Source organism: Peromyscus leucopus, chromosome 8b, assembly GCF_004664715.2.
Source record: "Peromyscus leucopus breed LL Stock chromosome 8b, UCI_PerLeu_2.1, whole genome shotgun sequence".
Lineage (NCBI taxonomy): Eukaryota > Metazoa > Chordata > Mammalia > Rodentia > Cricetidae > Peromyscus > Peromyscus leucopus.
The window spans coordinates 101,718,053-101,745,494 of NC_051086.1; the positions used below are offsets into that span (position 1 = coordinate 101,718,053).

A 27,442-nucleotide genomic window follows, 5' to 3' on the forward strand; every position below is an offset into this window, starting at 1 on the left:
CTCAAAGGAAGCAGGCCTTACGCCTGGCTGCCAGACAGTTGCCCCTCCAAGCACTCGCCAAGCCAACTCTGCTGAGCTCCTGACATGAGACAAGGTCTGTCATTTTCAAGTGGCTGGGGGTAACTAGAACTTTCTGTGGCCCCAAAGTGTCCTAGGGCCCCATACCTCAAGTGAGTACTTCATTGAGTCCATCAGCCTGGCCATATTGGTCCTTGCCATTATTAGCATTTCACGGAGAAAGAACTGAAGGCACAGAGAGGTTAAGTAACTCCTCTAAGAACACACAGCTGTTGGTTAAGGCAAACGAAGAGTTTGAATTTGGATCTCTCCCCTACCCATTGTCACCTGCTTCTCGGTGGACAGCCTTTGCTGTACGATGTGTTATCAGTTTCCCAGTTGTCTCTGCTCTGGTGGCGTGCACCTTTGCTGGGATCAGGAAGCCTTGAGGATGTGCCTTGCAGGAAAGGGTTAACACGGCCCTCCTCCCCAGCTTTCCCAGGGCCTTATCTGCAGAGGAAGGGTGGGTGGGATGTGGGACTCTGCGGGCTCCTCTCCACCTCAGCTCCAGCACCTTCTGTGGGCCAGCTGTTGAGAGCACAGAGGGCGGGAAGGAGGGAGCTGGTCAATGTGGGATTCATTACTGGGGTTGGGCAGAGAAGTCTCCTGAGGTAGGATGGGGGTGGGGCCTCCTGGAGAAGAGGTGGATGCCACCAGTGAATGGGGGAAGGGAGGGAGAAGGGAGGGTCCCCCACTTCCCCTCTTTCCTTTTCCTGTGCTGGCTGTAGCTACCCTGCTGGAGTCGCTCCCTGCAGGGGTATGGCCTGGCCCCTTTGGCCCCTGACACCTACAGCCTGTTGGGCTACAGTGGCCCCATGGGTGGCGGCTGGGCAGAGGGGGCAGAGGGGGCAGAGGGGGCAGAGGGTGCGGGCATCAGTTCCTCCGTCTTGGGAGTAACTGAAAGCTGCTGGGCTGCCTGCAACATTGGGCTAACCCCAGGAGAAGGCCCGGGCGCCCTGTGGGGCAGGGCTGAAGCAAGTTCCCGCCAGCCCTTGGGAGTCCTGGCCTTCAGAGCTGGGTTCCAGACTAGCCAGGGCACTGGTGATGGTGGGGAGAGGGGGAGAACGAGAGAGGGGGGCGATTGAGAGGGGAGGGATTGAGAGAGAGAGAGAGCACACTCCCAAATGCCCATACATTGGAGGAAGAAGAGTGGGTAGGGGTTCTAGAAGCCTTGTTTGTCCTGAGGAGGGAATTATAGGGTAGAGGGCTAAGGCACCTTGGATGAGACTCGGGCACACACAGGTTGTATAAAAACAACCTGTAGGAAAATAGGCCCAGAGTGACAAAGTGACTTTTCTGAGGTCACACAGCCCATCTTTGATGCCTCCCTCAGGCAAATGGCGGATGCTGTAGTTCAGAACTCCTTGGCCACATCTCAGCCCCTGCAAGGCCTGATGCAGAAGTGGTCGGAAGGCTAGAGGCAGGGAGAAGTCAGGCAGCCCTGGCCAGGAGCAGAGCATTGCGCTGCCCCACCCAGACCTCTGGGGAGTCGGTGAGCGGGGCTGGGAGAGGTTGTCCCCCACTGCCATGAAGGAAGGCGACATCTGTTCTCAGGGGCCTCTCAGGTTGGACCTGAGGCCTCCCTGCCTGTGATGGGTGAGGGGCGGGGCTTCCCAGTGGCTCCAGTGAGGGTCCTCCAGGAGGTCAGCAGTCATCTGCTAGCAGGGGTCACCACACCAGCAGAGCCCCTGAGAGTCCAGTGGAGCCTGAGGTACTCACATATCCAGATCTCTCCCTCCCTCCCTCCCTCCCTCCCTCCCTCCCTCCCTCCCCCCCCCTCCTCTCTCTATTTATTTTTATTTCATGTGTATTAAGCACTGCATGCTTGCCTAAGGCCCACGGGGGTCAAAGAAGGGCATCAGATGCCCTGGAACTGGGGGGTCTGAGTAGATCACGGCAGGTGTGAGCCTCCCATGTGGATGCTGCAGCCAGTGCGCTCCTAACTACTGAGCCATCTCTCCAGCCCAGGGGACTCCTTAAAAATTATTCATTTGCTGGGCGGCGGCGGCGGCGCATGCCTTTAATCCCAGCACTCGGGAGGCAGAGCCAGGTGGAACTCTGTGAGTTCGAGGCCAGGCTGGTCTACAGAGAGATCCAGGACAGCCAGGGATACACAGAGAAACCCTGTCTTGAAAAACAAACAAACAAGCAAATATTCCTTTTTTTCCAATTATTATTATTATTATTGTTAGTGTGTATGTGTGTGCCCCCCCACCCCCTGCACATGCCATGGCATAGACATGGAGGTCAGAGGACAATTTTGTAGGGTCAGCTGTCTGTCCATCTCTATGTAGGTTCCGGGACTTGAACTCAGGTCACCAGGCTGATGCAGCAAGCACTTTACTGTCTCACTGCCCTGGGCCTCACTGTCCTCCAGGTACATCCTCCCACATACCTGTGGACCTGCACCTCCTGCCCACGGAGCAGCCAGGCCCTGAGGAGGCATCTTCCAGGGCCATGGCCCAGGTCGGAGGTCACATTGGGAGCCACTAGCATGTGCTGGATGCTGACTAATGGCGGTTCTTTTTTTGTGTGGGGGAGGGGGTGGGAAGACTGGGTCTCACTATGTAGTTCTGGCTGTCCTGGAACTCACTATGTAGAGATCCGCCCGCCTCTGCCTCCTGAGGGCTAGGATTAAAGATGTGTGTCACCACGCTGGCTTACTCCAGCACAGAAAAGAATTTCGCAAATTAGAGTTGGTGTTTATTAAGACTTTATCTCGATTTGAGCACAGGTCTGCAGTCGGGGGTGTGGGCTGCTCAGGAGGGCCTGCTCAGGTGTCTTTCTGATAGCTATGGATATGGGTTCGTGGGGAAGGAGCTGAGGTGAGATCACAGTGTGGCTTCACGGGTGCTTCAGATGGGGTTAACTGACAAACGGTCACCAGGTCACTGCAGGTACTCCTGCGTTAAGATGCTTTATATGTAGGTGGACTCCACAGCCTTGTTTGTGAGAGTCCCGGAAATTTGGGGGTTCACTTCTGGGAACGGAGCCGGGCCATACTCAAAGGGCGTATACGCTCAGGCCCGAAGTATGCCTCATTGCTATTTTAGCATTCTTGTTCGAAAATATCTCTCTATAAAAAGAATGCGGTCTCCCTGTTAAACCCGTCATTGTGATGTTGTTAATTGTGCAGAAATTTTGAACCGGAGACTGCAGACTCCAGAGGGAGGAGGGCTCCCTCCCTCCCCTCCCTCCCTCCCCTCCCTCCCCTCCCACTGTCTCCTGGCTTTCTATCCTGCCTGCATCTCATCCAGCATGTCCTGGCTGAGGAGTCCACAGCAGCTGCTCACTGTATGGTGTGCAGGGCTGTAACTGCCCACGGGTAGGGTGCTCAGGTGCTCATGGGATACGCCCTGAACGTGGGTGCCTCGCCAGGGGACCGAGAGGAGAGATGGTGAGGTTTGAGAGGCACTTTGAGACAAAGGGACAGATGGATGGTCACAGATCTGTACCGAGCCCTGCTCCAGATATCATGCACACACCCCACGCAGCAGCTGTGAGGGTGTGACAGACCACTCCTCATCTTAGAGGTAGCAGGGATTTGAGTCCAAGCAGACAGACTCAGGTCTGTGGTCCCACCCTTACATGTCTACTGGGATCAGAGTTGCCGTGGCCACGCTGCCAAGCCTGGGGTGTGAGACTAAAGCGTGCTCCCTGGGGGTTACTGGTGGAGATGCTGTTACACAGCCCGAAGAAGAGTACCCTGGGAGATGCACAGGGCCTAATGCCACTCAAGGGTCCTTCGGAGTGGGAGGTGTGTCCCAGAGTGCAGTGTGAGAAAGGCCAGGCCGGAGGAAAAGGGAGAACCCAGAACCAGGAAGTTCAGATAGAAAATGCCAGAAAACAGATTCAACCCCGGATTCTGCAGTGAGGAGTGGCCTGTGGACACCTTGACCTAATTTACCTTCTGGCCCCTGGCTCAAGGAGATGACACACCGCTGTCTCTCTCACCACTGAGTCACCAAGCGCACAGACCATTTGCCATAGTGGTAATCAGAAACACAGCCAGGGAGGTGATTCTATTCTGGACCGTCTGGAGGAGTTCTCTGGTATGGCTGCAGCTCTGGAAGATTCTAGATGCTTCTAGATTCTGCCAGCTCAGGCTGGAAGAAAGTTCTCCCTCCCACCTCTAGTGGGAAAGAAACTGGGAACAAAACTGTTAGTTCCCCTTTCCACAGATGGAGGTGAGGGTGGGCTGGCCACCCGGTTCCTTTTGTCTCTTGTGTGCTTTTCAGACTCAGGATTACATACCCAGGGTCATGCAAAGGGCAGAGCCCCAATTGATTTCCTCATCTTCAGTGTTCTCCCGGCAGTGTGAAGACCCCAGGACGGCAGTGTGAGCAGACCTGAGACCCATCGCCCCTACCCCCACACCAAGCGTGCTGTGGAATACTGCTGGCTCCTCTGGCTGGAGATGCTGGGCCTGAAGCAGAAGGCACTCTTGGCCCGGTCTTCCTTTCCCTGGGAGCTTGCAGAGCCAGGTTCTTGCCTGTGGCCATAAGTTAGTCTTTGAGCTGAATGGGTGTGGATGGAGCAGCTACCTGCTGCCCAGCCTCTGTGACCATCTTGTCCTGGACTGGACATGCCAAGGGGCACACTCTGATGCTTGCCATTGCCCATGTCTCCAGCTTCCTACTTACCCCTATTCTTCCTCCCAGATACCCTGGAGTGACTTCCCTATGGCTTTCAAAGGCCTTTGTCAAGTCCGTTGAGTGTGAGGTCTACTTCCCAGGGAGGTCTGGATTACCGGACTCTTGCTGTTCTTAAAAGTACCACAGGCTCTGGCCAGGAGCTGCAAGCCACCATCCGCTGCCACTTCATCTTGTCTCTTTCCGCTGTGCATGGTGTGTGTGTGTGTGTGTGTGTGTGTGTGTGTGCACGTGCGTTCATGTGGCGGCCAGAGGAGGATGCTCTGTCACTCTCTCACTGAGCCTGGAGCTGGGCTGGCAGCCAGGGGCCTCCCACAGCACTGGGGCCCATGTGACCTTTCATGTCGGTGCTGGGGATTCAAACTCAGGTCCTCATGTTCTTGCAACAAGTGCTCTTTCCTGCTGAGCCATCTTCTCAGCCTCTCATCTTGACTTTGTGTTGGGGCTTGTGTCTGTGAGGCACCCAGAGCCCTGGCCTTTGGACGTGGGGATAAAATCCTCACAGTGCTGACAGTGTTAACATGAATCTCGGGAAAAACATGCCCAGAAGACCTTTTGCACGCAACATCGCTGTCTCAAGCATGGACATGCCAAGCAGGCAGGCAGCAGCAGTTTCTGCCTACTCCGTTCTTGTAGCCGGTGACCACGCCCCCACCCTCCTCCAGCCCAGGAGGCTGCTGCTCAGTTTGCACAGGGCCATCTTTCCTCTCTCCCTGATGCCCCTCTTCCTCGTTAGTAAGCGAGAATCTCCATCTTAGAGATGAGCATGCTTGCCCAGCTAGAATTCTCACACACCTTGGTAGCTCACAAACAGGATCCGTATCCCCAGGCCAGTGAGCATCTTGCACAGAGGTTACCCAAGGGGGAGGTGTGGAGTGTCCCAGCTCTGAATGACACTGTCCCCTCGGGTCTCAGCACACTCAGTCAATCTTAGCACAACTCTCAGAAGTGTGCATGCCCACATTTGGTCCTAAGCTAGCAGTTCTTAATCCCAGCTACACATTAGAGACTTCCTGGACGACAGGTAATACTTCTGGGGTTCCCCCCACCATAGGTGGAGGCCCTACTCCCTTAATTACACGGACAGTGCTATGCTGTTCAGATTGAGAATGGGGCTTTGCTGAGCCTATTTTTAGAAGCCTTTAGAGCCTTTCCTGCTCCCCGTCCCCATCACCTGGGCCTGGGGCGCCTTCGGAAACCCCAAAACAGCGTTTGGCTTAAAATCCAGCATCTGAGGACCCCAGGTGTGTGGGTTCTGTCCTGACTGCAGGGTGGGGAGACCAGGCGCTGTGCTGACAGCAGTCTGGAGTACCCAGCCTGCCAATCTCCTCTTGGTGCCGAGAGCCCGCAGGGCTGGACATCTGGGTGCTTTGGGACTTGTCTTTGTCGTGGAAGTCTGTGGGTCTGGTGGGTTTTTTGGCTGCATTTGGTTAGGGTGAGGTGAAGGGCCTGAGGGGAGGGGGTGTCAGAGGCTGGAACGGATCTGCAAGGTAGGGTGGTGGTCACAGTGAAGTAGGAGAGTTGACTGCGAACACCAGGGTCACACTTTAGGCTGAGATAGCATAGAATTGTCAGGCGGCGGCGGCGGCGGCGGCGGCGGCGGCACACACACATCTTTAATCCTAGCGCTCAGGAGGCAGATACAGGCAGATCTCTGTGAGTTTGAGGCCAGCCTGGTCTACAGAATGAGTTCCAGGACAGCCAGGACTGTTACACAGAGATATCCCGTCTCAAAAAAAAAGCACAGAAGACACATGGCTAATACAGCTTTGTGTGTTTGAAACAGTCTTGCAATGTAGCTCAGGCTGGTTTCAAAACTCAATCCTCCTGCCTCAGCTTGTCACGTGCTGGAATCACAGGTGTGCATCACCAAGGCCTGCAGTTGGGTCTTGTTTTCTGATGGGAGTGTGGTGAGGCTTCTTAGAAAGGAGGAAACAGGCCCATCCTGCCCTGCGGTTACCAAGGAGACCGGGAGGGGCAGGGCCTGTGGAGTCGGAGACAAGTCCTCCAAGCCATGGAGGGACCCAGGTTGGGGGTGGGGGAATGTCACCCGTGGTGAGGGCTTCCTGGAGGTAGTAATGTCTGGGAAAAGGAGTACAGTGTTCTTAGAAACCAGTGCGGGCTGAGGTTGGATGGTGCAGGAGTCCTCAGCCCCAAGGAAGAGCCTGCTGTGGCACAGGAAGTTGTATGGGAAAAGGAGGAAGACAGGAAGTAGACCTCAGTGAAGGATTGAGGGATGGTTATTGCCACCAACTGTATGGGGTGTGGCAGGAAGTGGCAGCTGCAACACTGAAAAAGCTAAGCATTAGGGCTGGAGGGACAGGGCATGGGCAGCTGAAGCTGGGATCTCAGACATGTATGTTCTGGTGAAGAAGAACATGACCATAGAGAGAGGAGGGTGTGGCCCGAGAGAGCCAACTGGAGAGATGGGTCGGTGCTGGGAGGGGCTTGGAACCAGAAACCTGAAGGAGGCAGAGGGGAGGTCACCCCAGGGAGCCACATTGAAAAGGGAGAGGGAAAGAGGTCCCGGAAAGGGTCCTTCAAGGAAGGGCTGTCCTCAGGATTGGTGGCGTGGATGGAGATGTGTGGTGGACAGGGACCAGATGGCCAGGGCCGAGAAGTGAGTGGGTGCTAGGAAGAGGGGAATGGGAGTGGGCCAGGAGGTCGGGCTGTGGGGAATCAACAGTTGGAAGAGGCAGAGCAGACTCCGAGCCTGCTCCGGAGACTGGGGCATCTTTGGTTCACCTGGGCCCAGACGGGAGCCTGCAGTGACACCTGACGTCCCCAGGACCCAGTGTAAGCCACCGTCTGTGGTGGTGACACACTTTCCGGGGCCTCTCCCTCCCTAGCGCCACTTACGCCTGCTTCGGGCCTTCCCTCAGGGCCATTTGGCAGGCTGTTTCTTACAGCTTTGGGTGGTATGGGAGGTACATGAATGGCCCCCGGCCGGGGCACCCGTACACACCACACAGCACACTGACAAGTACCAGCCCTGCCCCTGTTCCCCTCACTAGCACCTCGGAGGGGCAGGAGGGATATTTTTCTTGGCATTTGGTTGAAAGCATCTACTGTACTTGTGAGCTGTTGCCTGGGTAGATGGAAGGCAGTTGGCAGGAAGGTGAGCTTTGTGCAAGCCAGGTGCCTACTGGGGGAGAACAGGGCGTGTGTGTGTGTGTGTGTGTGTGTGTGTGTGTGTATGTGTGTGTGTGTGTGTACCACGCTCACACATGTGCATACATCCCTCTTTTCTGCTGGCTTGATGCTGTGTATAGAGTGGACTGTGGATGTCCTGTGCTTCCTGGCAGGGGTCAGCCTCTGAAATGGGTCTGTATTGGGCTCATCTTCTCATTGGCTTCAGAGGAGGTGGAACTCGTTACTGTCACCAAGGACTGTGGATGCTGCTCCCACCAGGCCAGCATGGGCAAGGACTCAGTAGGGGGCTTTTTTTCAGCTGTCACACATTGGCCAAGTGCCTGGCAAAGGGTAGGGGCTTCCTCTGCCTTAGGGTGAGGCTTGTCCTGACCCTATGGATATGGACCAGGCTTGGGAATATCCCAGGAGTCCACTCAGGAGCCAGAAGGATGGCACCCCCGCTGCACTGCTTGAGAGTGTACCTCCCTGCCTGCTAACCTTTAAGTTCTGTGGATCAAGGGGGCTAGAGGGGCCGCATTAGCTCCCTGTGGCTGCTAAAGTACGTGCCCAAACCATGCAGCAACAGATATTTACTGTGTTAGGGTTATGAAGAACTGAAATCTAAACAGGCCCACAGGACTGATGCCAAAGTCGGGCTCCTGCAGGAGGATCTGCCCCTGGTCTCTTCTTGCTCTGGTGGCTGTCTGTGGACATCCCTTGGCTTGTGGGGCTACTTTGCTCAGATCTCTGCGTTGTCTGTCACTTTATGGTCACCTCATATCCTGTGATCAAACCTCCTGTGTCTCTTTCTGGTCAGGACATCTGGCCCATCTGGGTCACTCTTTGTGTCACGGTCTATATTCAGATCCAAAAGTCGCCTGGTCATGTAAAGTCACTGCAGGCCACGAACAGGACGTTGGTCATCCTGGTGTGTCTCAAGACATAGTTCTAAGGCATAAAATGCTAAAATAAATTGGGTCAAGAAAGGAAAAAAAAAACCAATGCATTTAATTCTTTAAAAATGTTTTTAAAGATATAGTCTCATGTATTGCCCAGGCTTTCCTCCAAGGATAACCCTGAATGCTAATCCTCCTGCCTCCACCTCCAAGTGTTGAGATTATAGTTATTTGCCACCACAGCTGGGTCATGTGGTGCTGGGAGATTGAACCTACGGCTCCATGCATGCCAGGTGAGCAGCCTGTGGACCCAGCTGAACCTCAGTCCCACATTCAGTTACACACACACACACACACACACACACACACACACACACACACACACACCTGCCATCATGACCCCGGGGAGGCTGAGGTGCGAGGACCTGGAGTTTGAGGCTATGATGCACCGGGCTGCGATGCACGTGGAATGTAAGCGGGTCCCCACCCCACCCCTGCTCCTAACGTAAGTGCTCTTCCTGCAGCCCAGCCAGCAGCACTGTGTGCCAGAGTCTTCATCACCACACAGTGGAAACCCCACATCTTAAGGAGCCAGCTCCATGTCGACCCCTCACCCTTGGCAGCCACTAGTCTGCTTTCTCTCTCCCTCGGAATTCTTTTTAAAGTGTGCTCCTATGTGACTTTAGAATAAATAAACACAGCTTGATGAGTTGGCTGTTGGAAGGATATACATGGGGCGGAAGCCAATGTGTGGATGGAGACCCAGGCTCCGGAAGGGCAGGAGTTGAAGTAGCCTGGGTGTCTGTCTGTCACCCTCCTCTCTTGCTCTGTTCCTAGAGGTCTAGGCCTGAGTGTCTGCTTGCTTTCTGAGTTCATTGTACATGACCCCGGGTGGCTTCCTCACCCCCAAGTCTTCCTCATATCCAAGCTTTAGGATTTAGGGGCAATCTACTCAAAAAAAGTTTATGGCAACATGCAGTGAGTCAGGCCAGCAGCTGGCCCCCTGTGGGTTGGGCTAATCGTCCCATGTCCCTTCAAACAAGTATGAATGCAAACAGACTTCCAGGAGAGAGCTGATGCTGTCCTTGGCACAGTCTGCATGGTGTGTGGCCAGGTATTCACTGAGCTGAGTCCTTAAGAGAAACTCTCCTTCCGAACAGCGAACTTGGGGACACTGCTCTGGGGTCTCTGTTTGAGACTGTCTCACATAGCGCAGGCTGGCCTCCAGCTCACCATGTAGCCAAGGATGGCCCTGAACAACTCCTGCACAAGCTGTGTTGGGATTACAGGAGTGTGCCACCATGCCCCAATGCGCAGGGCTGAGGACCAAAGGCTTCGTGCACATCAGGCGAGAGCTTTTCCAACATCACAGCCTTTTAAAGAGACAAGGTCTCAGCTGGAGAGATGGTTCAGCAGTTAAGAACATTTACTGCTCTTCCAGAGGACTGGCGTTTGGTCCCCAGCATCACATGGTGGCTCACAACCACCTATAACTCCAGTTCCAGGGGGTCCTCAAGCACTGAACACATGTGTACACATGCATGAAGGCAAAACACCCATACACATAAAATAAAAACAAATCTTTTTTTTTTTTTTAAGGACAAAGACTCATGTAGACCAAGTTGGCCTTGAACTCCTGATCCTCCTACCCTCCACTATGCCTGGCTCCTTAATATTCCTTAAAAATATTGATTGGCTGACTGATTTCTTTAAAAAAATTACTTGTGTGTGTAGGTGCATGCACACGAGTGCAGATGTGTGTGATGTGTAGGTGCATGCACACGAGTGCAGATGTGTGTGATGTGTAGGTGCATGCACATGAGTGCAGATGTGTGTGATGTGTAGGTGCATGCACATGAGTGCAGATGTGTGTATGTAGGTGCATGCACATGAGTGCAGATGTGTGTATGTAGGTGCATGCACATGAGTGCAGATGTGTGTATGTAGGTGCATGCACATGAGTGCAGATGTGTGTGATGTGTAGGTGCATGCACATGAGTGTAGCTGTGTGTGTAGGTGCATGCACATGCTTGACATGTGTAGGTGCTGCTTGACATGGGTTCTGGAAACCAAACTCTGGTCCTCCTTCTGGAGGACCTATGTGAATGTTCCCCACCCTCCACCCCCCAGGTTTTTCAAGACAAGGTTTCTCTGGCTGTCCTGGAACTCACTCTGTAAACCAGGCTGGCCTCAAACTCACAGAGATTCACCTGCTTCTGGTTCACAACATGTGCTCTTAACCACTGAGCCATCCCTCCAGTCCCTCAACTTGATTTTACAGAAGATGTATGTTTCAGTGGGCTGTGTCCTCTCTACCCCTAAATGTGGCATGAGGATCTGGTTCTAGAAGTGACCAGGGTCTCCAAGAAGGCTCTTCAGTAAGAGTGACAGGGTGCAGAGTACAGTCGTGCCCTCCTGTCCAGCACACAGGGCTGTCGTGCCCCTGACACAAGACTGCTCGCATGAGAGTGTGCCAGAGGAGTCAGTCAGATGCATTCTGGATCCCAGCGTCTCGCACGAAAAGGATGAAGTATGTGAAATATCTCTGCCATTTTCATGTTGATGACATCTTGAACTGATAATGTTTTGGCTCTGTGAGATCAATTAAAACAGGCCACATGATTCCTCACATTTTCTCCCTGTGGTAGCTAGAAGTTTAAGGCTCCATCTGTAACTTGCATCTTGGGCCTTGTGCCAGAGGGCTGGATGGTACGTGGGTTACGGTCAGGCTACTTTGTCCTGTTTGGGAAAACAACCCCAGAGAGCCCCTCATGCCCTGGGCACCCCCCTCATGATCTGGAAACCCCCATCTGATTGTGCTAGATGAGAGTCAGCAGCACCAGTCCCCCTGTGCAGGGCCTGGAATCTGGAGAGCAGGGGCTTGCCTGAGCTGCCCTCAGGGGGCCCGAGAGATCTGGGGACTGTGAGGTTCGGGAGGAAGCCCTGTACCTCCAGGAGGGGGAGCCAGTAGGGCAGTTGGTGGTCAACTTTGACTTGGGCTTGGTGAGGAGGGAGTTAGAGGGGGCGCTCCTCCTGGTTTGAAGGGACCTGCTGTCTTAGCTGTGACTAGAGTTGGTGTATCAGCTCCAGACTGGGAAGGCAGATTCCAAAGACCTGCGGGATGGACCAGAGGCCTGGGGTTCCTGCGTTCAGCTGGTAGGGCGGAGCTGGGCTGGGGATGGAATATGGGAGTGTGCATATGCCAGGTGAGGCTTTGGGGCAGTTATTCCTGCAGACAAGGGGATTGGAGTCACATGGGGAAATCTGTCGCTGGCCCTGAGGCCCCTCCAGAGTTACCAGAGACTCCTTCCTCTCCACTTGAGCTAATTGCTCCCTGCTCTAAGCAACCTCCAGTCCCACCCCCAGCACTCCCAGTGTGGGAGCTGGCCTAGGGCCACCATGGCCATGCCTGAGCCTGGGAGTGACTCATTCCAGGTCAGAGGTTATGGGGTCTGGCAGATCCCATCATCCAGGCCCAGCCCCAGAAGTGTCAGCTCCTATCCTTTGGATCCCCTGGCTCATCACTCTCAGGGTCCCAGAACATCACAGGGGTCTGCAGGGAGTGGGAGGAGACTACTGACTCATTGCCCAGCCCCCAAGGAGGATCGGGAGCGGTGGGAAGAAGAAGGAGGCGTCAGAACACATTCGGAGTCCCTGAGGCTCCAGCAGGGTGAGCCCGCCCCAGCTCAGCCTCAGCCCCAGCCCCGGGGGCCGCTTAAGCAGGGTGGCTGTGCTCTCTCAGCTGCCCAGAACCTCTGGGGGTCAGGGCTTTGGGAGAAGGGAGCCCTACCAAAACACAGAAGGCTGCCTGAAAACCAAGGTGCGTGCCTGTTAGCTGACCGGGTGGGGGTGGAGCCAGGCCGGGTACCATGCGCCGGGTCAACGGAAAGCCATGCTGGCTGGGAAGAGGTCCTGTGGTTCGTGATTGACACAGACTTGGGCAAACACAGGTTAGAGGCTGGAGCTGCGTGGCTCCAAGGTCCATACTGTGCACCCTGTCATTTTCCTCTTAGTGGCCCAGACTGCTCCTTGGTGTGTTGAGCGGAGAGGCCCTTAGGCTCACCCTGCCGCTGTCGCCCGCAGCCGGTGCGCCTCTCCCCGCCTCCTCGTCCCCTCGCCCTGCCCCTCGGAGCGGTTCCCCATCTAGCCTCCCTCCGCGGGCCGTCCTGAGCCCTCCTACCTCTCTGCCCCACACTCTGGGAGGCTCCTTGTTCCGAGGCCACAAAGCCTCTTTGATCCTCTGCTCGGCTCCGAGCCATGTGACCCGGTGGGCGGGCCGCAGCTCTCCAGCGTCCAGGCAGCCCGACTTTCAGCTGCTGGGGTGAGTCCTCGCTCTTTGTTCTTCCAGCCTCTCACAGCTTGCTCCGGGGGCCTCCAGGTGGTGGGGCCCGCCTGGCCGGCCCCGATGGGTGCACAGGGGCTGGGATCCAGGTAGCCCCGGGGCCTGGGGTTCCGGCTGGCAGTCCAGCCCTGGGTTCCTGGGAGAATGGGTGGCGGGATGCCGGGTCTCCACGCGGGAACCAGATTTTCGATCGCAGAATAGAAGAAAAAGGGGCTTTGTGTGGTCACAGCTATCTCTTTGTAAATGTTTGGCCAACTCCTCTGAGTGATGGGGAGTGTCTTGGAGCACGTTGCCTCCGCAAAGGGCTTCTGATTTCCAGCCGGGGCAGGAACAGAGGTGAATTGGATGCTTCTAGCAAAAAAATCTCTCCACACAGAGTTATCAGCTTCTAATAGTGGGCGGCTTCCAACGCTGACTGGAAATTGGTAACTGCCGGCTCTTAAAAGGTGGTAAATCAGAGACCGCAGGGGTGAACTCTGATGGGGCCACCACCATCAGATGTATGTACTGTCTGTCGGCTTTGGGTTCTTGAGATGTGCGGAGCCCAGGAGGGTGTTGCTGGCTGGGGTGGGGGGTTGGTATGCATTTGTTTTGCTAGAGAATGTGCGATGGGGGTGTCTGCCTTCTGGAGCCATGTGTTGGAACCTGTCCTCTATGTCAGAGCCAGGGCAGGAAGTGTCCTCCAGCAGGCTTTGCAGCTGAGACGATGTGAGGTACCCCAGCTAGCACAGAGAATGGTCGCTTGCACCCAAGCACAGAGGGACAGGCAAATCCCTGAAGACTGCCTAAGCTTCCCACCGACTGGGTGCACCCGCATCCCGCCCCTGTTCTAAGGAAAAGCCGCTGGCTCTTGGACAGAGTTCTGGGGAGCAGCATGTCTGCTCCCCAAGAGAAGTGTGAGATTCCTTTTCTTTGAGAAAAATGTATCACCCGGAAGAAGCCCAGTAGCGGGTTCTGGCCGCTCTGTGTTGGGCAGAGTTGGAATTTGGTTCGGCTCTCATGTGGAAAACCCAGAGGACAGCAGTTTCCTGCAATGGTGTAGGCCTCCTTCGTTCACACTTTGCTCCTGGCTTCATGGGGCTCTTGGGGCATTTATACACATGTCTGTCACTCACTTTGCCCAGCTTCCCTTGGCAGCCAGGGTGCTCCTTTTCAGCAAATAGGAAAAAATGTGCTTATTAAGCCTTCTGGATGAGCAGCCAGCCTCCACCCAAGGCCTTTTTGGGAAGGTGGTTCATCCTTCTCTTCTTGGGTCTCTTTCGTGGTATGAGGTAGCTTCGAACTCACAGCGGTCCTGCTACCCCAGCTTCCTGAATGCAGGGACTAGAGGTGTGCATCGCCATGCCTGGCCAGGACTTTTCGTGGTAAGCATTGCTCTCTGGGGATCCGAGTTGTGACTGACCTGGCCCACCCCTTCAGTCCCCTGGTCATTTCTATATTGGGTCACCCCAGGCTCTGTTACGTCTACTGGAGTGCATTCCTGTGTCTACCGGGTGGCCCCCGTGGGCCATCGTGGTGACAGCTCAGCTGGTGTGAAGAAGAACCTACTGTGTGTGGGGCGGTGACAGCCCTAGGTGGAAGTCAGCTGCGGTGAGGAGGAAGCCGGACTCCCGGGGCCACATGTGGCAGGTGTGAGTGAGACAAGCCCCGCTTTGCCAGGTCCAGGAGGGGGCTTCTTGGGCCTGGGAGCCCTCGGAGCAGCAGATCCACTGGCCTGAGCTGTGAGAACAGCCCTGCGACATTGATGACATTGACGCAGGAGCCCTCTACCCATGGGGCAACCACAACACCGTTGCCTGTGCTCCCCGCCCCCGCCCCCGCCCTTCCCTGCCACAGTATCGTCCCCAGCTTCCTGTTGTGTCAGATAGGGTGGCTCTGCCGGGCCGAGGCCCCCTTGTGCAGAGAGGGCCCCACGGCCTGGGGCAGCGCAGATTCCCTGCCTGTGTCAAAGGTCACTAGGAAGCCAGCACTGAGGCTCCATTTCCGCTCTCCCAGCCCTCCACTCAGCACAGTCTCTACTGGCTTTCCCACACCACCCCGGAAGTTTCTAGGCTTCCTCTCCCACTAGCTGACCCAGTGTGTGGGAAGAACAGCTTTATTTTAATGCAAATAGGCAAAAGACCCAATGGGCGCCGGCAGAGGCTAGGTGGGCCTCCTGCCTCCTTACCATCCCCCTCCTCCACCCTCCCTCCTTACCATCCCCCTCTCTGTGGACTAGGCCAATATTGAGCTTTAGGAAATGGCCCCTGGGGGGGGGGTGCCCCACTGAGAGGGTCCAACTTCCTACAGTTTGGTCTCTAGAGAAGTTTCAAGCCAACTCTCCCCTTAGCCAGGACACCTCTTCAGAATCTGCCTTCCGCCATTAAACTTTGATTGTTTATCGAGCACCGCTGTGTTCCTTGGGCAGGTAGAGACCTGCCCTCAGGAGCTCAGGAGCCTTGGACTCCTTCCCAAGGACGACTAGTCAGGGTGGCTGCCGTGTGGAGTGGCCTGGGGGCTCCTACCTGCCTGTGAGGAGGTGGGCATTGGTGCACTCCACACCCGAGACCTGCAGCTGCCTCGAATCCTACCCCACCCACACGTGGCTGCAGGCTGAGCCTGCCTCGGTGCCTGAGGCTCCCATGGCTCACTGGCCTCTTTCCTTCTGTTCTCTGCCACGCACCCTGAGGAGCACGCACCCTGAGGAGCACGCACCCTGAGGAGCATGCGTCTCAGGCTGTGAGCCTGGTAAAGAGGGCTTTGTACTCAGGGCCGGGGGAGCCTGATCTCGTCTTCCTGCAGCCCCTCTCAGCCTCTATCCACACTCCTGTGGTTGCACTGCCCAGCTCTGCAGGCTGAGCTCACTGTTCTGTCCAGCTCACGTCTTCTGCAGACGCCCACTGGCACGGGTGTGAGGCCTTGGCCTCCTTTAGGGCAGGGTGCAGCTCATCACAGAGGGTCTTGAAAGACACCAAGCTCTGGGGCTGGTGAGATGGCCCACTGGGTAAAAAGTTGTTTGCTGTCATGCTGGGCAATATCCGTGCACCTCCTTTTACCCCGGCCCTCAGGAGGCAGGGGCAGGCAGGTCTCTGAGTTCGAGGCCAGCCTGGTCTACAGAGCGAGTTCCAGGACAACCAGGACGACACAGAGAGACCCTGTCTCAAAAGACAAAACAAAATGCTTGCTGTCAGCCTTTACAATGTGAGTCCTATCCCTGGACTCCACATGGTAGGAGAGAACTGTCTCCTGACCTTTAAACATGCACTGTGCCGTGTCACACGCGTGCACGCGCACGCACGCACACACACACACACACACACACACACACACGCATGCACAAATTTTATTTGAAGATACAAGGCTATTGGCCGGCTGTGGGGCAAGGGCAGCTGGCTTAAATACCGTCTATAGATGTTTTAATCTGTACAGTGGGTGGGTCTTGCCCTGGACTCCGCCCCCTCCTGATTACTTAGCATCTCCTGAAGCCAAGAGCTGGGGGCGGCGTCCTGAGGTGCCTGCCCTTGAGCACCTCAGGCTTCATTTGGAATGAAGCTGCTGGCCGGCCACATGAGGACTGATACGAAGTCACTCACCCTTGTTTTCAGTCCATTGGAGGTCCCCGTCCTGAAGTCTCGCCCTGTTTGAGTTTTGAGACAGGGACTTGCCTAAAATGCTCTATGTGGATGATCTGTACTAATAATCCTCCTGGGGATTGAACCCAAGGCCTCATCAGCGCTAAGTGAGCACCCGTGCTAAGTAAGCACCCCGCTAGCTGAGCTGTCGCTCCGTCTCTTGTTTGGTTATTTGAGGCAAGGTCTGATTCTGTAACCCAGCCCAGCCTTGAGTTTACCTGCCTCCTGCCTTAGCCTCCCAAGTGCTGGGGTCACAGGGGTGTGCCACTGCACAGGGTTCTGCCCCACTTCTGGGTGTTGGGTGCTGGGCGCTGAGCATACCTTGGTCACCAGAGGTCGTGGGGACAGTTGTCTTTCCACAGTGGAATGCGCACAGAGCTCTGTGCCTATCAGGATCTCTTATCTCCCAGGCCTTGTTCCAGGTGCCTGTCACCGCTGGAGGAGGAGATAAGACAGGCCCTGCCAGGCACGCCTGGTCCAGCCACAGTGCTACACAAGTCTACTGGCCAGGTCTGGCTCTGACTGTGGCTGTACCTGGCCCTCCTGTTCAGTGGTGATTTTAATGTCCTGCCTGCCCTTCTCAATGGCCACTAAGATTTATCGATCTCTGTGTCCCCATTCTGGATGATCTAGGTGCTCGTTTGGTTAATGTTTGAGTGAATGAGCGGCCAGCTTTGTGTGACCTCAGATTTTCTGCTTCGATCCAAATGTTCTGTGGTTCCACCAAGGTTAGCTCAGGGGCTTTGTGGGATTCCTCCTCCCTGCCTCTCTCCTATAACTGTGAGCTTGGTGGCTTGGTGACTGAGGTCTCTGTGGATGCCTGGCTTTTTGCTTGGTGCATGTGTGCACACACACGTATGTGCACACCAGAGGTCAAGCTTGGGGGCTATCTCTCTGTATTTTTGTATTTTGGCATAGGGTCTCATCGCTTTTACCTGGAGCTTACCCGTTCAGCCAGGGTGGCTGTCCAGGAGCAAGAATCCACCTGCCTGCTTCCCAGTTCTATGATTACTGGGATTACTAGTGCTCACTACACACCCATTTTTCGGCGTGGGTTCTGAGGGATCCACCTCCGATCCTCATGCTTGTGCGGCCAGCCCCCGACCCAGTGACCTGGCTCCCCAGCCCCAGAACCTCCTTCTTATCAAAGGAAAAGCCAAGTTTATTGTGCAGAATTGGTTAGGCTGTGGATGAGGTTCCTCCCCTGAGCCTCCCTGGACAGAGTCAAAATCCCCAGCAACCCGAGGGCGGATTCTGTGTTTCTACCTCCGTGTGGGAAGGTTGGCTGGGTTCCCTGGGACCCGGTGAACCTCCCTGGCATCTAGGAGAGTTGTTACTTCCTCTTGCTGGTGACTTCTGGAGCGTGGCCAGTGCAGAACATGTGTCAGGAGGGAGGAGGCTGCTGTCCCTGTGAGTTGGACCCTTGGCTATCAGTTCAGCCACTTGTGTGTTAGGTCCCCCTGGACAGTGGCAGAGTTGTGGCATTCCACCTTGTCTCTTAGATGTTAACACCCCAAAGATGCTGAGAAAATAGGGTAGCTCAGCTCCCGGAGAGTGGAGCATCCTGTGTGAAGAAAGCCTGGAACCTTGGTAAAAAGCAGGGTTATCTCAAGATGGAAGACCTAAAGTCAAGACATGGTTTGGCTCTGATGAAGATTTGTTTAGAAGACGAAGAGGAGAGAAAGAGTCGGGGAGGGGCAAAGGCTTCAGACCCTCTACAGGGTAGTGGGGTGACTCATTGTGGGTCAGGAGACCAGGGCTGAGGTACTGGGCTCCCTCTGCTATGGGACATGCAGCAGGTCCACGAAGGACCCCGCCAGTGTCTTGGGAGATTCTGGCATTATTCCAGCTTGAGACTAACGCGCTGAAAGCTTTAACACTGAAGTGGTCCGCGCCCATAACCCTAGCACTCTGAAGGTATAGGCAGGAAGAACAGGAGCTGGAGGCCAGCCTGGGCTACATGGTGAGGCCTAGTCTCAGTGCTCTCCCCTAAGGATATTCATGATGTCAGAACATAGACATTAGGGAATTGCACAGCCAGGTTCTGTTCCTCTTGCTAACCTCGTGTGCTCTACTTGGGCTACAGCTCTGTGAAGCTTTCCTGGGGTGAATGGAGGTAATCCAGCCCATCCACATAGAATATGGAGAATAGAGATCTAAAGTGTCCTGGGCTGCAGCTGCTGATAAGAGTCATACAAGATAGGTCTTCCAGAAGTTTCTGAACCTACTGGGTAATAATATTAGTCCCAGGGCTTGAAGTGGAGGTGGCGCCTGGGGCCCTAAGATTTCGACTGTATTGGAGCCAAATAGCTCTGGTGCAAGGCAGCGGGGGAGGGGGGGCTCAGGTTTGGCAGTGTAGGCGTGTTCAGGGCACAGGGAGAACTTGGAGAGTGTGGGTCCCTGGATCCTGGAGATGTAGCAAGTAAGGAAACGTCGGAGGTATCCCCACAACCAGCAGCTACTTCGAAAGCTGGCATCCCAGGTACCACCCCCACACCACCCTCCCTCAGACCCTGCCCGCTTCCTGCTCGCCTGGGAACAGCCAGGCTGCTCCCAGGCTGGTGCTCAGCTGTTCCTTTGCATCCTGCCACGCGTCATGGCCACCTCCCAGCCTGCTCAGGGTTAACCGTAGTCTGGATCCCCGTTGCATCTTCTATAAAGTCTTCAGGCTGCCCTGGGGCCACAGCCACCTTCTTTCACGGGCTCACAGATGCATTTCACAGTGCTGTGGAGCATCTGTCCACATGGGGGACAAGCCATTGCGACTGTGACCCAGTCTTGGTCAGGGAGGACTTCTGCCGCCCCCGGCCGGGCCCATTGTTGGATGACCCGGATGACCGTACTGCATGGATTTCAGGGTCTCTACTCTCCGTCTGTCTGAGTCAGCAGTCTTCGCCTCTCCTAGTTCATGGGAGCTGGGGGGGGCTGCCCCTTGAGAGGCCTGGAAGTTTGGGGGTAGTAGAGGAAGTTATGGATGGCCCTACCTTGTGCCTTGCTAACAGCCCCTCTGTCCATTTAACCTTGAACCATCCAGAGGCCCCCCTCCCTCTGGGGCCATGTGGCCCTAACAAGGGGGCTTACGCCACTTCTGTGAGAAGGAGGCTATGGCCTCCTGGGAGCACTCAGCATGTGGGTTCCCGGTCCCTGTTGGGGGCCCAGCAGACCTCATTTCTGGATCCCTCAGCTCTGGATGCAGGGAGCTGCAAGGCCTGGGCCCTTGAGCCTTTGGAAGGAGAATGGGAGTCAGCCTTTGCCCAGTGTCTCTACCGCACAGAGACACTGGAGCATACAATTAGCCCTTCCCTGGGTCTCTGGCAGTTTCGGTTGCTGCCTTCCTTTATTTAAGTGTCTGTTTGTGACTTGACTGATTCCAGCCCATGGCACACAGGGACACTAAAATCTACAGACCTTTATGAGCATCTTTATGACTACAGCATGACCATGATAGGCAGGCCGAGGGAAAGAAAGGCAGCTGAGAGCCCCATTCTCAGGGGGACTGCATATGGGGAGGTTGTCCCTGTGGGAGCCACACAGCCTGGTTCGGGCCTGGGCTGAGTATGGACAGCTATGGTGAGGTGGATACTGCCCACTTATGTGTTAGGGATGTGCCCACACTGCCAGGTCATTGTTCAGGTTTTTTTTTTTGTTTTTGTTTTTGTTTTTGTTTTTGAGACAGGGTTTCCTGTAGCCCAGTTGCTTCAAACTCGCTATGTAGCTGAGGTGACCTCGGATTTCTGATTCTTAAGCATAAGATTATCTAGTGGGGTTCATAGACTCTGTATTCATCACAGTTCTCTAGAGAAGTAGACCCAATGGGAGGGATGTGCATTGGGTCCCTGAAACATCCATAGAACCACATGGGGTTTTTTCCTGTGCAAATGTACCTCTTTTCATGGAGGAAGGATGCTCCACTGCAGGGTGGGACCACGTTTTGTGTCCATGGCCATCTTGTGAGGACCATTAGGCCAGCTTCCACTGTGGAGCGCGGTGAACACCGCAGTGTACCTGAGTGCAGATTTTCACACAGATGTCTGTTTTCACCTCTCTGGGAAATCGCTGGGTCCCATGGGCAAATTTAGGCCAATGCTTTTTAAGCCAGGTACCTGAGGAGGGTCCCAGGCCTGGTGAGGTGTACCATGTTTGGGTCAGCTGCCTCTGAGCAGCTCTCTCTCTCCAGTTCTCAAGGGGTCACCGGAGGCTGAGGATGCAGCAAAGAGGAATCTACACAGGGGGGTGAGGGGCACGGGTGGGAAACAGAGCAGGCCCCTAATTTCTGGATCCTCTGCCAGTTCAGGGCCCAGAAGGCACCAGAAAGGGGAACTGGGAGGCTGCCTGCCTTTGTCTTCCCTGCAGGAGACAGGTGGGCAGGGTTGATGGCAGGCGCAGTGTGAGAGATGAAGGGACATGAGGGACTGTTATGAATTAGATTCCTGATGCACAGACAGGGAGAGGAGCCACAGACACACAACAAGGATGGCCAACTTCCTGTGCTGGAGATTTTTCCTGCCTTTTAATTCTGATCAGGATGTCTAGATGGGGTGGGGTGAGGATGGACTTCCCTGAGTACGGCATCCCCCACCCCGGGCCTCAGCCCAGGGGAAACAGCCTTCTTAGGGGAGGTGGAATGTATGCAGGGGGACATGGTGTCTGCAGGAGCACAGTCTATGGGTCTATGGGGACTGTTTGGTTACCCTCACCACCACCACCGTAAACCAAAAACTGAATGTGAGCCACCCATCAGCAGGTAATGTGAGTGCCTCCCTCGGCCACCTGCACCGCCCCCGTCCTCTGTGACTGTACTACACCACTGTGTCCCCTCTTTAGGGACAGCTAAGTGAGCCAACTGGGAAGGCCCATTGGGCACCGCTTCCAGAAGTTTCCAGGGCCCCTCCTTCCCCGTCTCCAGCCCTCCTTGTTCCTAGGAGAAATTACCATATGAATGTTGTTCCTTCCCAGAGTGGGGTTGGAGGGGCCCTGGGAGAAGACAGGCTCCCAGGGAGCAGGTTCCGGCGTTGGCTGAGGACCATCCAGTGGAAGCCACACAGCAGTTTTCCTGGAGGTCTATTGCTTACATTCCAGAATAGGTCTGGCTCGATCCTGGTTCTGGGAAGAGGTGGAGGAAGAAGCTGAGGGTGCAGGGGATGTGAGCTGGGAGGGGGCGTGTTGGACCCCAGCAGCCTGTACCTCTTCATTGAGCTGTCTGTCATTGTTGTGTTCTGAGAAACATGTTATTAGCGGCCTTCTTGTGATGTTGCTAATTACTGTAGGGATACAGACTGGGAGGGAGGCTGTGTGAAGAAGCAGTGTAGTTACTGTGAATGGCTTGTGGACTGTAGAGAGCCACGCACAAGTCTGACCAGTGACTGTTCAAGCAGTTCCGATGGCCCGGCTTGATTGGGGGTGCCTGCTGGGTTCTTGGTTATGTCTCAGCTGCTAGATTCACCTTACAATCTGGGTGAGCCACACTGATATTCGGGCTGCCAGACATGCTGTCTTGTGTTTTTCCTGCTCTGGCTACAGAACATCCAAAGCAGCCAGTGTCTCAGGAAGTACCAGTTGGCAGTGGCATTTCTTCTAGACAGTGCTTGGTGATGATAGTGTGACTCAGTCCTCGATATGGGTATTCTAGGCCAGGCTTCACTGGATGGTGGTGTGGGTGATGGAGGCCCAGGTGAGGGCCCTGTCTTCCATATCCGTCTGCTTGTCCTGCTGTGCAGTGTCTTCTCCTGCTCAGGTCTGAGCCCTGCTCTGAGTGCTTTCCTGGGTCCCGGCATACGCCGAGGTGGACAGAAGGTAGGACTACAGGTCCCTAGTCTCTCGTCTGACCTCTGATGCCATCCGTACTTCTGAGCAGTTTTCCTCAGTGGGTCCTCATCTAAGCTTCCTGGGAAAGCTCTTCTTTGTGTTCCCTTCCTTGGTGCTATGCTGTTCCCACAGGTGACAGCATCCAGAAGTTGATAATGTCACATTTGGGTGCCGGGACACACAGATTTATGCATGTGCGCACACACGCCCTGAGAAGGGCACAGGTGAGCGCTTTGTGTAGAAGGCCTGGGGCGCGGGGAGCAAGCAGGCTGACTAGGGATGGAGAAAGAGAAGGCACTGAGGGACGGGAAGCAGGTAGTCACTCCAGGCACCCATTCGGTCAGCCAGACAGACGTTCCCAGTGTCCCCATGTGCCTCAGATGTGAGAAGCTGTGTTGCCATGAACAGTCAAGACATGTTTACTACATACTGTGCAGCGTAGAAAAACAGGGAACCCCACTAGCATAGATTAGAAGTCCTGGGACGATGCGGGGTGGGGAGTCACAGCAGCAGCAGCAGCAGCAGCAGGACAAGAATGTTCTAGATATACTGCCGAGAGGATCCCGGAAGGCGTTTGTGTGTATGGAAAGTGGAGAGGGGTGGGGTGTGCATTTTACTGACAACAGCTGCGTGAGTTGTGTGTTCTGTGACTGTCTGCCTCCATCTTCACTGACAGTCTTATGAGGGGAATATCACCTCGTTTCATGCGCGAGGATATAATGGCACAGAGCTCAGTTACCTGCTTGGTCCCACAGTCCCATTATGTCAGAGGTGGGAGAATAAAGGGCCCGGGTTCCTGGGTCACTGGGTGCTGTGGACACCAGCCATGGTTTGAATCAGAGATAGGGTCATTTAAGATATGTGTCAAAGCTGTCTTTCCGGGGCTGGGGAGATGGCTCCATGAGTAAGCCCCCCAGGACCCTTGTAAAAGCAGGTACCTGTGATCTCATTGCACCCCTCCGGGGAGATAGGGTGTCAGAGCTAAGAGCACACGCAGCCTTGAACAAGAGACCCTGACTGGATTTGTGGTGATGGGAAGGAAGGGGACCATGATGTAACGACTGGATGGTTGAAGATGCCATTTCCAGTAATGAGGGGATAGGGTCAGAGTGTCCAGAGTTCATGCACATGTCCAGGTGGCTCGCACATACAGACCTGGACAGGGCTGTGGCCATAGATACCAAATGCCTGGTATGAAGAGCCTTGGGACATGCCTGCTGAACCTCGATGAACATTCATCTATCTGCCCACCTCTTCATCCACCCATCCATCATCCATCCATCCATCATCCATCCACCCATCCATCCATCGTCCATCCATCCATCCATCCACCCACCCACCCACCCATCCACCCACCCATCCACCTACCCATCCACCTATCAATCCGTCCATCCATCTATCTACCTATCAATCCATCTACCCACCCATCCTTACCCTCAGTTCAGATAGCATTTGACATTGCTGGGTTGTACGTTTGAAAACCGTGTCTTAGGCTGTCAAGAGGTATGGGGCGTTTACCCACCACCCCCACAGTTCCCCAGAGTTTTCTTGAGTGCGAGCAGCAGAAAATATTAGATAGAAGGATTTATAACGGAGAATCTTGCAGAGATAAAACAGATAGAAAATAAAGGATAGCCTCAAGAGGGCCTGGAACCTGTTCCAATGGGCCCCGACTGTCTCTGGCCCAAGGTTTTTATAGAGACGCCAAGGGGTGGAGCAAAAGACCTCCTCCCCCAGCACAGCCAAGTGCAGACCATCTCAGACACCTGCATTCAGGCCCATGGTCCTGCTCATCCTCTATTCGGACCTGCTGGGTAAAGCCATGAGGAACCTGAGAACGGGCTCCCACAAAGAGGCATTTTCTCCATTCAGTTGATTGGCTCTCCTTAGAGAAGTCTTTCAGGTATATGGGATCTGAAAGCCCTCCCTGAGGCAGGCACAGTTGGATGGGCCACCTTCTAAGCTGAGACTAAGGGATCATGTACAGAGATCTGCAGGTTCCAGACTGGGCTGGAATTCCTAGGTTCCAGATTCTCCCTAAGACAGGGATCTGGGGCCACATGGGTGAGTGACTGTGTTCTCCTGCCTTCATGGACAATCAGAGGTTTCTTCTTCCCTAAGGGGTCCTGTGTCAGACTCCCTTGCACCATCCAGGGCCAGCTTCTCTCTGCCTGGCCCGTAAGATCCTGTCTTTAGTTCCTCCTCTCCGAAGAGAGCCAGACAGCAGGAATCCTTCAGCGGTCTCAGCGGACCTGCCCAGAAGGGACCTGCTTGGCATCTCTGGGGCCAGGCCTTTGTCTGCAGGATTTCTGCCGGGGGGACCTCTGTCTGCTTGTTGTTATTTCCAGTGACATCATGAGTTGGGGGAGCCTTTGACCATGTGGCACACCCCCAAGCTCTGGTGTATATCAGCAGCTGACAGCATGCTGATAGGCGAGGGGTCAAAGGACAGGGAAGCAGTTCTGTCCCCTACCCCCTTTGGGGACATCTCTGATAAGAGGACATTCTTGTAATGAATGGCCAGTGTCCACCAGCCCGTGGAGGGGTGGGGGTAACAGAGTACTCTCTTCCATCCCCTTCTTTCTCCGTAGACATTTGCCAAGAGCAAAGGGAAGCTGTGGCCCAGCAGCCAGGAGGACATTTCAGTGGGGTCCTGGGGAGGGCTGCATCTTTGGGTGCAGCTGTTACAGTTCGAGATTCCTGGGGGGTGGGCAGAGTCAAGGCTGCTTTCCTGATGCTGCTCTGTGATAGCCTTCTCCAGGGAGAGGGGCCAGAAGGAAGGCGGTCAGTGGAACACTGAACTGAATTTCAGTCCCTGACTGAACTGGGGGCTCCACAGGGGCCTTGTGTGGTGCTGGAAATCGGCCGTGGCTTTTGAGGAAATGAATGAGGGGGACTTGCAGGTTGGAGCCTGCCCTGAGCAAAGATTGATGTCTCAATAGGCCCAGCCTAGTGAGAAACTGCAAATGAAGAACAGAAGGGGCCTCCTCAGAGGGGGTGGGGCGCCCCTGGACTGGGTCCAAGTTCGCCTCTGTGGATTGGGGCCAATTGAAACCACGTTGGCAGGAATACAGGACTCCTTGAGAGTCCTCCCCACAATAGAGGGGGTGTTGGGGGAGGGGGGTTTGGCCGGCAGCCAATGCGGGGACCCTGCTCCCATCTTTGGGATGCCTAGGGCCTCTGCCTCTCCACACCTCCCCACCCTGCCCCCACTGAATGAAAGAGGAGTGGGTAGGACGGAGTCAAGCCTCTCTGGCCCTCCCAGGCCCTCACTGGACACGAGGTCACGGGCATCTCCCAGCAGAGAACAGCTTGCGGAAACCACATCAGGGCAGTGTTAAGTCCCCTCTTGGAACTTGGACTGGGGAAGGCGCTCCAGCTGGGAGAGGTGGGAAGCTCTCCCTTTGCAAATCCCTCTCTGCAGAGGCCAAGGCACTGTGTTGGGTTTCCAAGTGGGGGTCTGGGGGGGGGCAGAGGGAGGAGTCTCAGATTTCTGGCATTCATGTTCTTAACCAGACTCCAAGGAGACACTTCCTGCCCCAAACAAAGTGTGAAGTGTAATTCGATTTTGACTTACTTATCAAATTAGATGAGCCATGTGCACTTTAAAAAATTCGGCCTTTGAAACGGGGCACATGGATTTGCAAAATTCGATCATTTATATGCAGTGTTTCCGTCCTTAGAGCAGGACAGGAAGCCTCTGGTGACCTTTATGAGGAGTGCAGGGTGCCCCAGTGAGTCAGCAGGGACAGGGCACAGTGGAAGGCAGTGTTGAGAAGATGAGGAAAGACCCAGTTCTCAGGAACACAGCTTTCACATCTCTGCCCACTCCAGGAGCCCCGTGTGGGGACAGCCCGAGTGGAGCCTGTCCTCTCCAGGTTGGGGATCAGCTGGTAGGCCCTCAGCCCCCCTTCTCCTCACATGGCTTCCTCCGATTTACCCCCAATGCTCCTTGCTCTGTCCCTGCATTTGCCCATCCTCTCCAGCCACGGGACCCTCTAACCCAGATCGTCTGTATGTGTGTTTATCGAATACAGGAAGCTGGAGGTAACTCAGGCAGTTAACACTGGAGTTACTCAGCCCAGTCTTCCATTGTACCCCCCCACTACCCCAACCCCCTCCCTGCTGAGAATGCAGCACAGGGGGCCTGGGTGTGCAAAGCTAGTGCTGTGCTAGCCCCAGGTTTTCTTGAGACACAGCCTTATTATTTAGCTCAGGCTGGCTTTGAACTCACTATGTAGCCCAAAGCTACCCTTGAACTCAATTCCCCTGTCTCCAAGTCTAGTTTTACAGATATGCACCACCATGTGAGGCTTCCAAGTTCTTTCCTTTTTTCTAAGATTCATTTATTTATTAAGTATACAGTGTTGTTCTGTCTGCACGCATCCCTGCAGGCCAGAAGAGGGCACCAGATCTCATTACAGATGGTTGTGAGCCACCATGTGGTTGCTGGGATTGAACTCAGGACCTGTGGAAGAGCAGCCAGTGCTCTTAACCCCTGAGCCATCTCTCCAGCTCCCAGGTTGTTTCTTTAGTTGGGTCTATGAACCTAAGTATTTTGTGTCCCCTAAAGTGTCTGTGTGTGTGTGTGTGTGTGTGTGTGTGTGTGTGTGTGTGTGTGAGTGAGTGAGAGAGAGAGACATAAAATTCCAGTACTGCTGAGCTGTGGGGGTTTGTCCTGGCTCCACCCAGAAGCCTTTGCGGGTAAAACTGCCTCCACCCACCTGCCCGCGCCTGCCCTTCTCCTTCTTGTTAGTGTCTTAGTATTAGTTCTTGATATATATTTGTTGAATGACTCGGTGTCGCGGTCCTGGTCTCTGAGGACGCAGGAATCACTGCTTGCCATTGCCCTTTGTGGCTATTTCTCTAGGACAGTTTCTGCTCCAAAGTCACCCACTTCTGCACGTACCAGGGTCCCACCGTCTGGCTGTTTTATTTTATTCTCCC

General features: G+C 54.8%; 1 protein-coding gene across 7 annotated transcripts in view; it reads left to right on the forward strand.

Moving 5' to 3' along the window:
- Septin9 (septin 9) overlaps window positions 1-27,442 on the forward strand; it is a 217,609-nt gene that overhangs the window by 171,593 nt on the left and 18,574 nt on the right. The window contains exon 1 of one of the 7 annotated variants that reach the window (XM_028892542.2): window positions 12,390-12,557. The exons of 5 other annotated variants lie outside the window; for them this stretch is intronic. The gene's annotated coding sequence lies outside the window, so the exon portion shown is untranslated. Of the gene's footprint in view, window positions 1-12,389; window positions 12,558-12,829; window positions 13,059-27,442 lie in introns of those variants that run through there. One more of the 7 variants, XM_028892545.2, reaches the window with a different exon arrangement.